Source organism: Triticum urartu, chromosome 4 (genome assembly GCF_003073215.2).
Source record: "Triticum urartu cultivar G1812 chromosome 4, Tu2.1, whole genome shotgun sequence".
Taxonomy (NCBI): domain Eukaryota; kingdom Viridiplantae; phylum Streptophyta; class Magnoliopsida; order Poales; family Poaceae; genus Triticum; species Triticum urartu.
This window is the reverse complement of record NC_053025.1, coordinates 232,463,535-232,478,621: the sequence shown is the minus strand read 5'-3', so window position 1 is coordinate 232,478,621 and position 15,087 is coordinate 232,463,535.

Genomic DNA, 15,087 nt, shown 5'->3' with positions numbered 1-15,087 from the left:
TTAAATATCCTGCTGATTTTCTTGTTCTTGGTTCCCCACAAGATTACTTTTGTCCCATTATATTTGGTAGACCCTTCTTGAATACTGTTAATGCTATATAGACTGCAAAAAGTATATTCTTTCTGTTGGTTTAGGGGATATGTCTCATGATTTTAATTTTGCTAAATTTCATACACAACCCCATGATAAAGAATTTCCTAGTAAATATGAAATTATTGGTCTTGCTTCTATCGTTGTGCCTCCTAATGATCCTTAAAACTATATTTGCTAGACCTTGAAAATGATGTGTTTATGAATGAAGGAAGGGAAATAGATGAAGTATTCTTTAAAAAGGGACATATTTTGAAACACAACTTGCCTGTCGAAATTGTAGGGGATCCTCCTCCACCCAAGGGTGATCCCGTGTTTAAGCTTAAACCATTTCCTGATACTCTTAAATATGCTTATCTTGATGAAAAGAAGATATATACTGTTATTATTAGTGCTAACCTTTCAGAGAAAGAAAAGGAGAAATTATTGAAAACTCCAAAAAAGCACCGTGTTGCTATTGGATATACTCTTGATGATCTTAAGGGCATTAGTCCCACTCTATGCTAGCAAAAATAAAATTGGAGAAAGACGCTAAACCGGTTGTTGATCACCAATGACGGTTAAATCCTAGGATGAAAGAAGTTGTAAGAAAGGAAATACTAAAGCTTCTGGAGGCAGGTATAATTTATCCCGTTGTTGATAGTCAATGGGTAAGTCCTCTCCATTGTGTCCCTAAGAAGGGAGGTATTACTGTTGTTCCTAATGATAAAGATGGATTCATCCCACAAAGAATTATTACAGGTTATTGAATGGTAATTCATTTCCGCAAATTAAATAAAGCTACTAAAAAGGATCATTACCCTCTAAATTTTATAGATCAAATGCTAGAAAGATTATCCAAACATACACATTTTTGCTTTCTAGACTGATATTCTAGTTTCTCCCAAATACCTGTGTCAAAAGAGGATCATGAAAAGACCACTTTTACTTGCCCTTTCAGTACTTTTTCTTATAGACGTATGCCCTTTTGGTTTATGTAATGCACCTGCTACCTTTTCAAAGATGTATGACTGCTATATTCTATGACTTTTGTTAAAAGATTGTTGAGGTTTTCATGGATGATTTCTCCGTTTATGGAACTTCTTTTGATTATTGCTTAAGCAACCTTGATCAAGTTTTGTAGAGATGTGAAGAAACTAATCTTGTCTTGAATTGGGAGAAGTGCCACTTTATGGTTAATGAAGGCATTGTCTTGGGGCATAAAATTTCTGAAAGTGGTATTGAAGTTGATAAAGCTAAAGTTGATGCTATTGAAAAGATGTTGTGTCCTAAGGACATTAAAGGTATAAGAAGTTTCCTTGGTCATGCCGGTTTTTATAGGAGGTTCATTAAAGACTTCTCAAAAATTTCTAGGCCTCTAACTAATCTCTTACAAAAATATATTCCTTTTCTCTTTGATGATGATTGTGTAGAAGCATTTGAACTAGTTAAGAATGTTTTGATTTCCGCAACCATTATTCAGCCACCTAATTGGAATTTACCATGTGAAATTATCTATGATGCTAGTGATTATGCTGTAGGTGATGTTCTAGGACAAAGTGTTGATGAGAAATTAAATTTATCCAATATGCTAGTAAAACTCTAGATAGTGCCTAGAGAAATTATGCTACAACTGAAAAAGAATTTTTAGCAGTTGTATTTGCTTGTGATAAGTTCAGACCTTATATTATTGATTATAAACTAACTATTCACATTGATCATGCTGCTATTAAATATCTTATGGAAAAGAAAGATGCTAAACCTAGACTTATTAGATGGGTTCTCCTTCTACAAGAATTTGATTTGCATATTATTGATAGAAAGGGGGCTGAGAACTCCATTGCAGACAACTTATCTAGGTTAGAGAATGTTCTTGATGACCCACTACCTATTGATGATAGCTTTTCCGATGAATAATTAGCTGTCATAAATGCTTCTCGTACTGCTCCATGGTATGCTGATTATGCTAATTACATTGTTGCTAATTTTATACCACCGTGTTTCACATACCAGAAAAAGAAAAAGTTTTTCTATGATTTAAGACATTACTTCTGGGATGACCCACACCTTTATAAAGAAGGAGTAGATGGTGTTATTAGACGTTGTGTACCAGAGCATGAAGAGCAACAGATCCTACACAAGTGTCACTCCGAGGCTTATGGAGGACACCATGCTAGAGATAGAACTGCACATGGGACTGTTTGCAATCCGGTTTTTATTGGCCTACTCTCTTCAAGGATGCTCGTAAGTTTGTCTTGTCTTGTGAGGGATGTCATAGAATTGTTAATATTAGTAGACGTCAGGAAATGCCTATGAATTATTCACTTGTTATTGAACCATTTGATGTTTGGGGCTATGATTATATGGGACTGTTTCCTTCCTCTAATGGGTATACACATATTTTAGTTGTTGTTGATTACATTACTAAGTGGGTAGAAGCTATTCCAACTAGTAGTTCTGATCATAACACCTCTATTAAGATGCTTAACGAAGTAATTTTTCTTAGGTTTGGAGTCCCTAGATATTTAATGACTGATGGTGGTTCACACTTTATTCATGGTGCCTTAAAATGCTTGCTAAGTATGATGTTACTCATTAGAATTGCATCCCCATATCACCCACAGTCTAGTGGTCAAGTAGAACTGAGCAATAGAGAGATTAAATTAATTTTGCAAAAGACTGTTAATAGATCTAGAAAGAATTGGTCCGAGAAACTTGATGATGCATTATGGGCCTATAGAACTGCATATAAAAATCCTATGGGTATGTCTCCGTATAAGATGGTTTATGGTAAAACATGTCACTTAGCTGTCGAACTAGAACATAAGGCATATTTGGCCATTAAATAGCTCAACTATGACTTCAAACTTGCCGGTGAGAAGAGACTATTTGACATTAGCTCACTTGATGAGTGGAGAACCCAGGCCTATGAGAATGCCAAACTGTTTAAGGAAAAAGTTAAAAGATGGCATGACAAAAGGATACAAAAATGTGAGTTTAATGTAGGTGATTATGTATTGTCATACAACTCTCGTTTAAGATTTTTTGCAGGAAAACTCCTCTCTAAATGGGAAGGTCCTTAAGTTATCGAGGAGGTGTATTGTTCCGGTGCCATAAAAATCAACAACTTCGAAGGCACAAATCCGAGGGTGGTGAACGGTCAAAGAATCAAACATTATATCTCACGTAATCCTATAAATGTTGAAACTAATGTTATTGAAACCGTAACCTCGGAGGAGTATATAAGGGATACTTTCCACAACGTTTCAGCCTCTGAAAATGAATAGGTATGTGGTACGGTAAGTAAACCGACTCCAAAATAGTTCTAATAGCAATTTTTCTCCGTTCTGGAATATTTAAGAAAATAGGAAAATAAGAAGCAGTCCGGAAAGGACACGAGGCGTCCATGAGGGTGGAGGGCGCGCCCTACCCCCTGGCGCGCTCCCTATCTCGTGGGCACCTCGTGTGTCCTCTGGACTCCGTTTGCTTGCACGATACTTATTTTGGTCGGTAAAAATTCATTATATAATCTCTCAAAGGTTTTGACCACCGTACCATGATATCCTGTGTTTTTGTTTCGAGCTGTTTTCTGCCAGAGTTGTCAAGGCCAGACATCATGTCATCCCCCTCCTCCAACAATGAGGGAGAGGATGCTTGGCTAATGAAGATAGGGCTGAAGAGAGAAGAACCCGGGGAGATCAACAAGCATGATGGGATCAAGAAGGCCACAGAGGATCAAGCTCCGGCAGCAGAAGAAGAAGAAGAAGAAGAAGAAGAAGAAGAAGAAGAAGACAGCCTTCAACCTCATTACAATCTTCTTACCCCTACTGAAATTGAAGGTTTCAAGATGATTTAAATAGTTCGGCTAAAAATAATCTATTGCAAGAGCATTTCATCGCACTCAAGGGCATTATTCGTAAGTTGGAGCATCTCCTGCGCTCGATGCTGGATGACAAGCCTACATCATCAACAATCTATTCTTCACCACCGAAGGAGAACTGAGTATTGGGTATGGGCAGTCCCCTTGGCAACTGCCAAGCTTGGGGGAATGCCCCGGTATCGTATCACCATCACACTTTTATCTTTACTGCCTTTCTTAGTTCGATCCTTTTGGTAATATCTTGATCTAGTGGAATAAAGTTTTAGTATGATTTAGTTTTGAGTTTTTCTTCATGATCCTTCTATGTAATTGAGTCCGTGAGCTATATATAATAAAGATTAGTTTCGAGTCAAGGGCTTGGTTATCTTGCTATGATCTTGAGGGAATAAAAATAAATAAAAAGAAGTAAAAAGATCATATTGATGTTATGGAGAGTAATGACGTCACATATACAGAGTATGATGAATAAAAGTTGTAAAGAGTTGACAAACATAGTTTTAGTCATCGTTGCAATTAATAGGAAGTGCTAAAGAAAGAAGGTTTTCACATATAAATATACTATCTTGGACATCTTTTATGATTGTGAGCACTCATAAAATATGACATGCTAAAAGGTTGATGTTGGACAAGGAAGACAATGTAATGGGTTACGTTTTCTTACATCTCAAATAAATTATATTGTCATGGATCATCCAACATGTTGAGCTTGCCTTTCCCCCTCATGCTAGCCAAATTCTTTGCACCAAGTAGAGATACTACTTGTGCTACCCAATATCCTTAAAACCAGTTTTGCCATGAGAGTCCACCATATCTACCTATGGATTGAGTAAGATCCTTCAAGTAAGTTGTCATTGTTGCAAGCAATAAAAATTGCTATCTAAATATATATAATCTCTTAGTGTGGAGAAAATAAGCTTTATAAAATATTGTGATGTGGAAGAAATAAAAGCAATGGATTGCATAAGAAAGGTCCTTACCACAAGTGGCAATATAAAGTGACGTTCTTTTGCATTAAGATTTCGTGCATCCAACCATAAAAACACATTACAACCTCTTCTTCCCTCTGCAAAGGGCCTATCTTTTACTTTTTTCCTATACTTTATGCAAGAGTCACGGTGATCTTCACATTTCCTTTTTACACTTTCTCATTTGGCAAGCACTGTGTTTTGGAAAGATCCTGATATATATAGCTAATTGGATGTGGGTTTGCATAAGCTATTATTGTTGACATTACCCTTGAGGTAAAAGGTTGGGAGGCAAAACTATAAGCCCCTATCTTTCTCTGTGTCCGATTAAAACTTCATACCCATAAGTATTGCGTGAGTGTTAGCAATTGTGAAAGACTAAATGATAGTTGAGTATGTGGACTTGCTGAAAAGCTCTTATATTGACTCTTTCCGATGTTATGATAAATTGCAATTGCTTCAATGACTGAGATTATAGTTTGTTAGTTTTTGTAACGCCCTCGATGCGGCTATATCTCCTACGTGTCGAAGCACGACCTAGAGGTATAACCGCATTGAAAGCAATGTCGCAAGTAAGGTAATCTTCACAACAACCCATGTAAATAGATAATAAGGGGAAAGGTACATAGTTGGCTTACACTCGCCATGTCACACAAAGTACATAAATAGCATTACATCATCCAATCACTCATGGTCCAACTACGGTACCAAAATAAAAGATCAACCCCAACAAGTGACATGGTCCCGATTGCCCCAACTGGGCACCACTACTGATCATCAGGGAAAGACACATAGTAACGGCATGAGTCTTCGTCGAACTCCGACTTGAGCTCAAGCACATCATCTGGAACGCAGTCATCGGGCCCTGCATCTGGTTTGGAAGAAATCTGTGAGCCACGGGGACTCAGCAATCTTGCACCCTCGGGATCAAGACTATTTAAGCTTATAGGTAAGGCAAGGTAATATGTGGAGCTGCAGCAAGCGACTAGCATATATGGTGGCTAACCTCCTCGCAAAAGAGAGCGAGAAGATAAAGGCAAAGCACGAACGAGTAACTAGAGAACAACCTGCGGCAAGCATTACTCCAACACCGTGTTCACATCCAGGACTCCGCCGAGAAGAGACCATCACGTTTACAGTTGATTCATTTTAATTAAGTTAAGGTTCAAGTTATCTACAACCGAACATTAACAAATTCCCATCTGCCCATAACCGCGGGCACGGCTTTCGAAAGTTCAAATCCCTATTGGGGAGTCCCAACTTAGCCCATGACAAGCTCTCACAGTCAACGAAGGATATACCTTCTCCCGAGACATTCCGATCAGACTCGGCATCCCGGTTCTACAAGAAATCCTCGACATTGGTAAAACAAGTCCAGCAACACTGCCCGAATGTGCCGACAAATCCCGATAGGAGCTGCACATATCTCGTTCTCAGGGCACACTCAGATGAGACATCCTATGAGTAAAACCAACCCTCAAGTTGCCCCGAGGTGGCCCTGCAGTATACTCGGTCGGACCAACACTCAGAAGAGCACTGGCCCAGGGGGGGGGGGGGTTTAAATAAGATGACCCTTGGGCTCCGGAAACCCAAGGGAAAAAGAGGCTAGGTGGCAAATGGTAAAACCAAGGTTGGGCATTGCTGGAAAGAGCTTTAATTCAAGGCGAACTTGTCAAGGGGTTCCCATTATACCCAACCGCGTAAGGAACGCAAAATCCGGGAACATAACACCGATATGACGGAAACTAGGGCGGCAAGAGTGGAACAAAACACTAGGCAAAAGGCCGAGCCTTCCACCCTTTACCAAGTATATAGATGCATTAAGATAACAAGATAATATAGTGATATCCCAACTAAATATGTTCCAACAAGGAACGATCTCCAATCTTCACCTGCAACTAGCAACGCTATAAGAGGGGCTGAGCAAAGCGGTAACATAGCCAATCAACGGTTTGCTAGGACATGGTGGGTTAGAGGTTTGACATGGCAATTTGGGAGGCATGATAAGCAAGTGGTAGGCATCGTAGCATAGGCATAGCAAAAGAGCGAGCATCTAGCAAGCAAAGATAGAAGTGATTTCGAGGGTATGATCATCTTGCCTGCAAAGTTGTCAGAGTTGACTGGATCCTCGAAAGCAAACTCAACGGGCTCCTCGTTAGCGAACTCGTCTCCCGGCTCTACCCAAACAAGACAAACAAGCAAAAGGAACACAATCAACCACGTGCAAATGCTCGAACAACATGATGCAAACATGGTATGCTATGCGGGATGCGATATGTGATGCATATGCAAGATTTGACAAGGAATTGAACCTGGCCTCAACTTGGAAATCCAAGAGTGCCACTGGAAAGGTGAGGTGATTTCGGTTGAAATCGATATAAAGATCACCGGAATCGGATGCACGGTTTGGAAATGGCAAGCAAAACAAATATGGCACCGGTCTGCGATAAACAGCAAGTAGCCATCTAAATGCATCAAGATAATTATGCTACAGCACTCAAACATGCAACAAAATACATGGCAGGGATCCACTCATGATGCTTGACAAAAGATGAACACTGAGCTCTGGCCAATTCATCCATTAACAGGTTCAAACAAGCATGGCAAAAGTGCAATTGATAAACAGGTTTCAGACTTAGTGAAATTAACACAAGCCTGGAATTTCAGATCAGGTAGCACACTTTGGAGCATGAAAACTATATGCTACAGGAACTTAACATGGCAAAGCAAGGCATGGCATGGAGCTACTCAAAGAGCTTAACAAACCCTTAGTGGACCTTGAGCCAAAAGGGATCAGAAAATACAATTGCAAGCATGTGAACATGGCAAAAACATAATCAGATCTCAGACTTAGAGAAAAACTGGAACATGCATATGTTAACGAGTAGGCATGTTCACGAGCTCGATGCACTCACTACAGAGCAAGGCATGACAACTAAACACACACCCATCAAGAATACACATTTATAAGCTAGACATGGCAAGAACAACAACATAGCATGCACGGATCAACAACAACATCCTCGGCAAAATCGCTAACAAGTAGACAATCTGCCCAGATTCACGAAATAGCAAAAGTAGAGCTCGATTGACTCAAGCTAGGTTGCTCCATAATTGCAAACAACATGGATGGATAGAGCACCACAAGTTAACAAATCATCCTTACTGATCATCCTCAAAAGAGGCACGGATCACTAGGAAACAACATGAACATATGGCATATTGATAAAAACAGATCAAGGACTTAGTGAATTCTAAGTCCCTGAAATCAGCATTAACGAATGCACTACTTTGCAAGCTTGTGCTAGTCACCACACATATCACAAAAATACATGAAGCACCTCTGTAAGATGGCAAGCATATAACAAAACTCATGAAGAGCTCAGGAGCATATCATGCACACATTAATCATGGCAAAAATGACAAATAGCTATTTGGTGCAGCAGATCTGACAATTTAACTCAAATAGCTCTCTTCCAACAGCATTTCGGGCATCAAGATGAGCTCAAATGAAAATGATGCAATGAGATGAAATGATGTACTCTCTGAGACGAACATTTTGATATGCTACACGCCCAAAACGGAGCTACGGATGCGGAGATATAGCATGATGAAAAATGCAATATAATGCAAGGGAGAGGGAAAAAGTCAACCCTCTAGGGTTTGGATCCAGATCTGGATCGGGGTGGCACTGTAGCGCCATGGTCTACGAGGATCGCCGGGGAGGTCTTGTTCGCCGGAGAAGAACGAGGCTGGCGGGGGAAGTGGTCGCCGGGCCGGCTGGGTCCGAGCGGAGGGCGGCGGCCGGCGGCCGGCGTGGAGGGAGAGGGCGGCGCGGGGCGGCACTGCCGCGGGCATCGCCGGCGAGGTCTGGCCGACGAGAGGACGTCGCGGTGGTGGCCGGCAATGGCGGCGCGGCTGCCGGCCGGGAGGAGAGGCGCCGGGCGCGAGGAAGAAGGGCGGCGCTGCGCGGGCACTCGGGCGGCGGAGGAACGGGCCGGAGGACCGGCGATGGGCCCCGTGGGCCCTGGCGGTGGCGGTGGGGTGCCCGGGCGGGCATGGCGGCTGACACGTGGCGCGGGGGACGGACGCGTCGGCGGGGACATGTCCGGCGCGCGGAGGAAGACGGATGATAGGGTTTCGGGGAGAGATCGAAATTTCGGAGTGGGTCTTTAAATAGACATAGAGGGAGCTAGGAAGCTCCAAATGAGGTGCAGTTTTCGGCCACGCGATCGTGATCGAATGACCGAGATGATGGAGGAGGTTTAGGTGGGTTTTGGGCCCAATTGGAGGGGTGTTGGGCTGCAACACACACGAGGCCTTCCGGTCTCGGTTAACCCGTTGGAGGCATCAAACGAAGTCCAAATGGTACGAAACTTGACAGGCGGTCTACCGGTAGTAAACCAAGGCCGCTTGGCAAGTCTCGGTCCAATCCATAAATGTTTAACCCCCACACACGAAAGAAAGGTAGAAAGGACCACCGGAGGAGATAGGAGCGCCGGAATGCAAAACAAACAACGGGGAAAATGCTCGGATGCATGATACGAACACGTATGCAAATGCAATGCACATGATGACATAATATGAGATGCATGACAACGACAACAACACATCGAGACAAAAACCTAATCCCGACGAAATAAAATAACATAGCGCCGAAAACGGCAAGAGTTGGAGTACATATTAGGTAAATCACATCTGGGGTGTTACCGTTTTCAATGAAGTTTCTGATTCATACTTTACATTGTGAATAAGATTGTTACTTTAGCATAAGAAATCATATGACAATATATATATATATGCTGTTGTTCTAAGAATGATCATGATGCCCTCATGTCCGTATTTTATTTTATCGACACCTCTATCTCTAAACATGTGGACATATTTTTCGATATCGGCTTCCGCTTGAGGACAAGCTAGGTCTAAGCTAGGGGGAGTTGATACGTCCATTTTGCATCATGCTTTTATATCGATATTTATTGCATTATGGGCTGTTATTACACAATATGTCACAATACTTATGCCTATTCTCTCTTATTTTACAAGGTTTACACGAAGAGGGAGAATGCTGGCAGTTGGAATCCTGGGCTGGAAAAGGAGCAAATATTAGAGACCTATTTTGCACAACACAAAAAGTCCTGAAACTCCACGGAAGTTAGTTTTGGAATATATAAAAAATATTGCGCGCCGAAAGCACCGGAGGGGGGCCGCCCACCGTCCACGATGGTTGGGGCGCGCCCTACTCCCCTAGGTGCGCCCCCTGTCTCGTGGACCCCCTGGCAGGCCTCCGATGACCATCTTTGGCTATATGAAGTCTTTCGCCCTGGAAAAAAATCATAAGCAAGCTTTTGGGACGAAGCACCGCCGCCACGAGGCGGAACCTTGGCGGGACCAATCTAGGGTTTCGGCGATGTTGTTTTGCCGGGGAAGCATCCCTCCGGGAGGGGGAAATCATCACCATCGTCATCACCATCGATCCTCTCATCGGGAGGGTGTCAATCTCCATCAACATCTTCACCAGCACCATCTCATCTCAAACCGTAGTTCATCTCTTCTATCCAATCTTTGTCTCAAAACCTCAGATTGGTACCCGTGGGTTGCTAGTAGTGTTGATTACTCCTTGTAGTTGATGCTAGTTGTTTTACTTGGTGGAATATCATATGTTCAGATCCTTTATGCATATTAATACCCCTCTGATTATGAACATGAATATGATTTGTGAGTAGTCACATTTGTTCCTGAGGACATGGGAGAAGTCTTGCTCTAAGTAGTCATGTGAATTTGGTATTCGTTCGATATTTTGATGAGATGTATGTTGTCTCTCCTCTACTGGTGTCATGTGAACGTCGACTACATGACACTTCACCATTGTTTGTGAAGGAAATATGCCCGTGTGGCTGTCCCAATTATAATATTTATATTTCCTTATATCATGATAAATGTTTATTATTCATCCTAGAATTGTATTAACCGGAAACTTAGTACATGTGTGAATACATAGACAAACAGAGTGTCACTAGTTTGCCTCTACTTGACTAGCTCGTTGAATCAATGATGGTTATGTTTCCTAATCATAGACTTGAGTTGTCATTTGATTAACGAGATCACATCATTAGAGAATGATGTGGTTGACTGGACCCATCCGTTAGCTTAGAACAATGATCTTTTAGTTTGTTGCTATTGCTTTCTCCGTAACTTATACATGTTCCTAGGACTATGAGATCATGCAACTCCCGAATAACGGAGGAACACTTTGTGTGCTACCAAATGTCACAACATAACTGGGTGATTATAAAGGTGCTCTACAGGTGTCTCCGACAGTGTTTGTTGAGTTGGCATCGATTGAGATTAGGATTTGTCACTCCGATTGTCGGAGAGGTATCTCTGGGCGCTCTCGGTAATGTACATCACTATAAGCCTTGCAAGCAATGTAGCTACTAAGTTAGTTATGGGATGTAGCATTACGGAACGAGTAAATAGACTTGCCGGTAACGAGATTGAACTAGGTATTGAGATACCGACGATCGAATTTCAGGCAAGTAACATACCAATGACAAAGGGAACAACGTATATCGTTATGCGGTTTGACCGACAAAGATCTTCGTAGAATACGTGGGAGCCAATATGGAAATTGAGGTTCCGCTATTGGTTATTGACCGGAGACGTGTCTTGGTTATGTCTACATAGTTCTCGAACCCGTAGGGTCCGCACACTTAATGTTCGGTGACGATCGGTATTATGAGTTTATGTGTTTTGATGAACAGAAGGTAGTTCGGAGTACCGGATTTGATCACGGACATGACGAGGAGTCTCGAAATGGTCGAGACATAAATATCGATATATTGGAAGCCTATGTTTGGACATCAGAATGGTTCCGGATGAGTTCAGGCATTTTTTGGAGTACCGGGAAGTTACCGGAACCGCCCGGGGAGTATATGGGCCTTATTGGGCTTTAGGGGAAAGACAGAGGGGGAGGGCGGTGCCCCCTCCTTCCTTCTCTTCACTCCTTCCCTTCCTTCTCTCTTACTCCTACTTGGAAAGGGGGGAATCCTACTCCCGGTGGGAGTTGGACTCCCTAGGGCGCGCCATAGTAGAGGGCCAGCCCTCCCCCTCCTCCACTCCATTATATACGAGGGATGGGGGCACCCCATAGACACAAGTTGATCATTGATCTCTTAGCCGTGTGCGGTGCCACCTCCACCATAATCCACCTCGGTCATATCATAGCGGTGCTTAGGCGAATCCCTGTTCCAGTAGCATCATCATCGCCGTCATCACGCCGTCGTGCCGACGAAGCTCTCCCTCGACACTCTACTGGATCGTGAGTTCATGGGACGTCACCGAGCTGAACGTGTGCAAATCATGGAGGTGTCGTACCTTTGGTGCTAGGATCGGTCGATCATGAAAACGTACGACTACATCAACCGCGTTTTCATAATGCTTCTGTTTACAATCTATGAGGGTATGTGGACAACACTCTTCCCTCTCGTTGCTATGCATCACCATGATCTTGCGTGTGTGTCGAATTTTTTTGAAATTACTACGTTCCCCAATAGTGGCATCCGATCCAGGTTTATGCGTAGATGTTATATGCACGAGTAGAACACAAAGGAGTGGTGGGCGTGGGTATATACATATTACTTGCCGTCACTAGTTGATTCCTGATTCAGTGGCATTGTTGGATGAAGCAACCCAGACCGACATTACGTGTACGCTTACGTGAGACTAGTTCTATCGACGTGCTTCTCACATAGGTGGCTAGTGGGTGTCTATTTCTCCAGCTTTAGTTGAATCGGATTCAATGAATAGGGTTCTTTCTGAAGATCAAAAAGCAATCACTATACCGCGTTGTGGTATTTGATGCATAGGTAAGAATGGCTCCTGCTCAGCCCGTAGCAGCCACGTAAAACTTGCAACAACAAAGTAGAGGACATCTAACTTGTTTTTGCAGGGCATGTTGTGATGTGATATGGTCAAGACATGATGCTAAATTTTATTGTATGAGATGATCATGTTTTTTAACACAGTTATCGGTAACTGGCAGGAGCCATATGGTTGTCGCTTTATTGTATGAAATGCTATCGCCATGTAATTGCTTTACTTTATCACTAAGCGGTAGCGATAGTCATAGAAGCAATAGTTGGCGAGAAGAAAATGATGCTTCGATGGAGATCAAGGTGTCAAGCTGGTGATGATGGTGATCATGATGGTGCTTTGGAGATGGAGATCAAAGGCACAAGATGATGATGGCCATATCATATCACTTATATTGATTGCATGTGATGTTTATCCTTTATGCATCTTATTTTGCTTAGTTTGGCGGTAGCATTATAAGATGATCTCTCACTAAATTTCAAGGTATAAGTGTTCTCCCTGAGTGTGCACCGTTGCTACAGTTCGTTGTTCTGAGACACCACATGATGATCAGGTGTGATAAGCTCTACGTTCACATATAACGGGTGCAAGCCAGTTTTGCACACGCAGAATACTCGGGTTAAACTTGACGAGCCTAGTATATGTAGATATGGCCTCGGAACACTGAGACTGAAAGGTTGAGCGTGAATCATATAGTAGATATGATCAACATAGTGATGTTCACCATTGAAAACTACTCCATCTCACGTGATGATCGGACATGGTTTAGTTGATATGGATCACGTGATCACATAGATGATTAGAGAGATGTCTATGTAAGTGTGAGTTCTTATGTAATTTGATTAATTGATCTTTAATTTATCATGAACTTAGTACCTGATAGTATTTTGCATGTCTATGTTGTTGTAGATAGATGGCCTGTGCTGTTGTTCCATTGAATTTTAATGCGTTCCTAGAGAAAGCTAAGTTGAAAGATGATGGTAGCAACTACACGAACTGGGTATGTAACTTGAGGATTATCCTCATTGCTGCACAGAAGAATTAATCCTAGAAGCACTGCTAGGTGACAAACCCGCTGTAGGAGCAACACTAGATGTTGTGAACACCTGGCAGAGCAAAGCTGATGACTACTTGATAGTTCAGTGTGCCATGCTTTACGGCTTAGAACCGGGACTTCAACGATGTTTTCAACGTCATGGAGCATATGAGATGTTCCAGGAGTTGAAGTTAATATTTCAAGCCAATGCCCGGATTGAGAGATATGAAGTCTCCAATAAGTTCTACAGCTGCAAGTTGGAGGAGAATAGTTCTGTCAGTGAACATATACTCAGAATGTCTGGGTACCACAAACACTTGACTCACCTGGGAGTTAATCTTCCTGATGATAGTGTCATTGACAGACTTCTTCAATCACTGCCACCAAGCTACAAGAGCTTCGTGATGAACTATAATATGCAAGGGATGGATAAGATAATTCCTAAGCTCTTCACAATGCTAAAGGCTACGGAGGTAGAAATCAAGAAGGAGCATCAATTATTGATGGTCAACAAGACCACCAGTTTCAAGAAAAAGGGTAAAGGGAAGAAGAGGAATTTCAAGAAGAACAACAAGCCAGTTGCTGCTCAAGTGAAGAAACCTAGGACTGGACCTAAACCTGAGACTGAGTGCTTCTACTACAAAGGAACTGGTCAGTGGAAGTGGAACTGCCCCAAGTATTTGACGGAGAAGAAGGATGTCCAAGTGAAAGGTATATTCGATATACATGTTATTGATGTGTACCTTACTAGATGCTCGCAGTAGTGCCTGGGTATTTGATACTGGTTGAGTTGCTAACATTTGCAACTCGAAATAGGGGCTACAGATTAAGCGAAGATTGGCTAAGGACGAGGTGACGATGCGCGTGGGAAATGGTTCCAAAGTCGATGTGATCGCCGTCGGCACGCTACGTCTACATCTACCTTCGGGATTAGTTTTAGACCTGAATAATTGTTATTTGGTGCGAGTGTTGAGCGTGAACATTATATTTGGATCTTGTTTGATGTGAGACGGTTATTCATTTAAATCAGAGAATAATGGTTGTTCTATTTATATGAGTAATACATTTTATGGTCATGCACCCTTGATGAGTGGTCTATTTTTAGTAAATCTTGATAGTAGTGATGCACATGTTCATAGTATTAAAGCCAAAAGATGTAGAGTTGATAATGATAGTGCAACTTATTTGTGGCACTGCCATTTAGGTCATATTGGTGTAAAGCGCATGAAGAAACTCCATTTTGATGGACTTCTGAAATCACT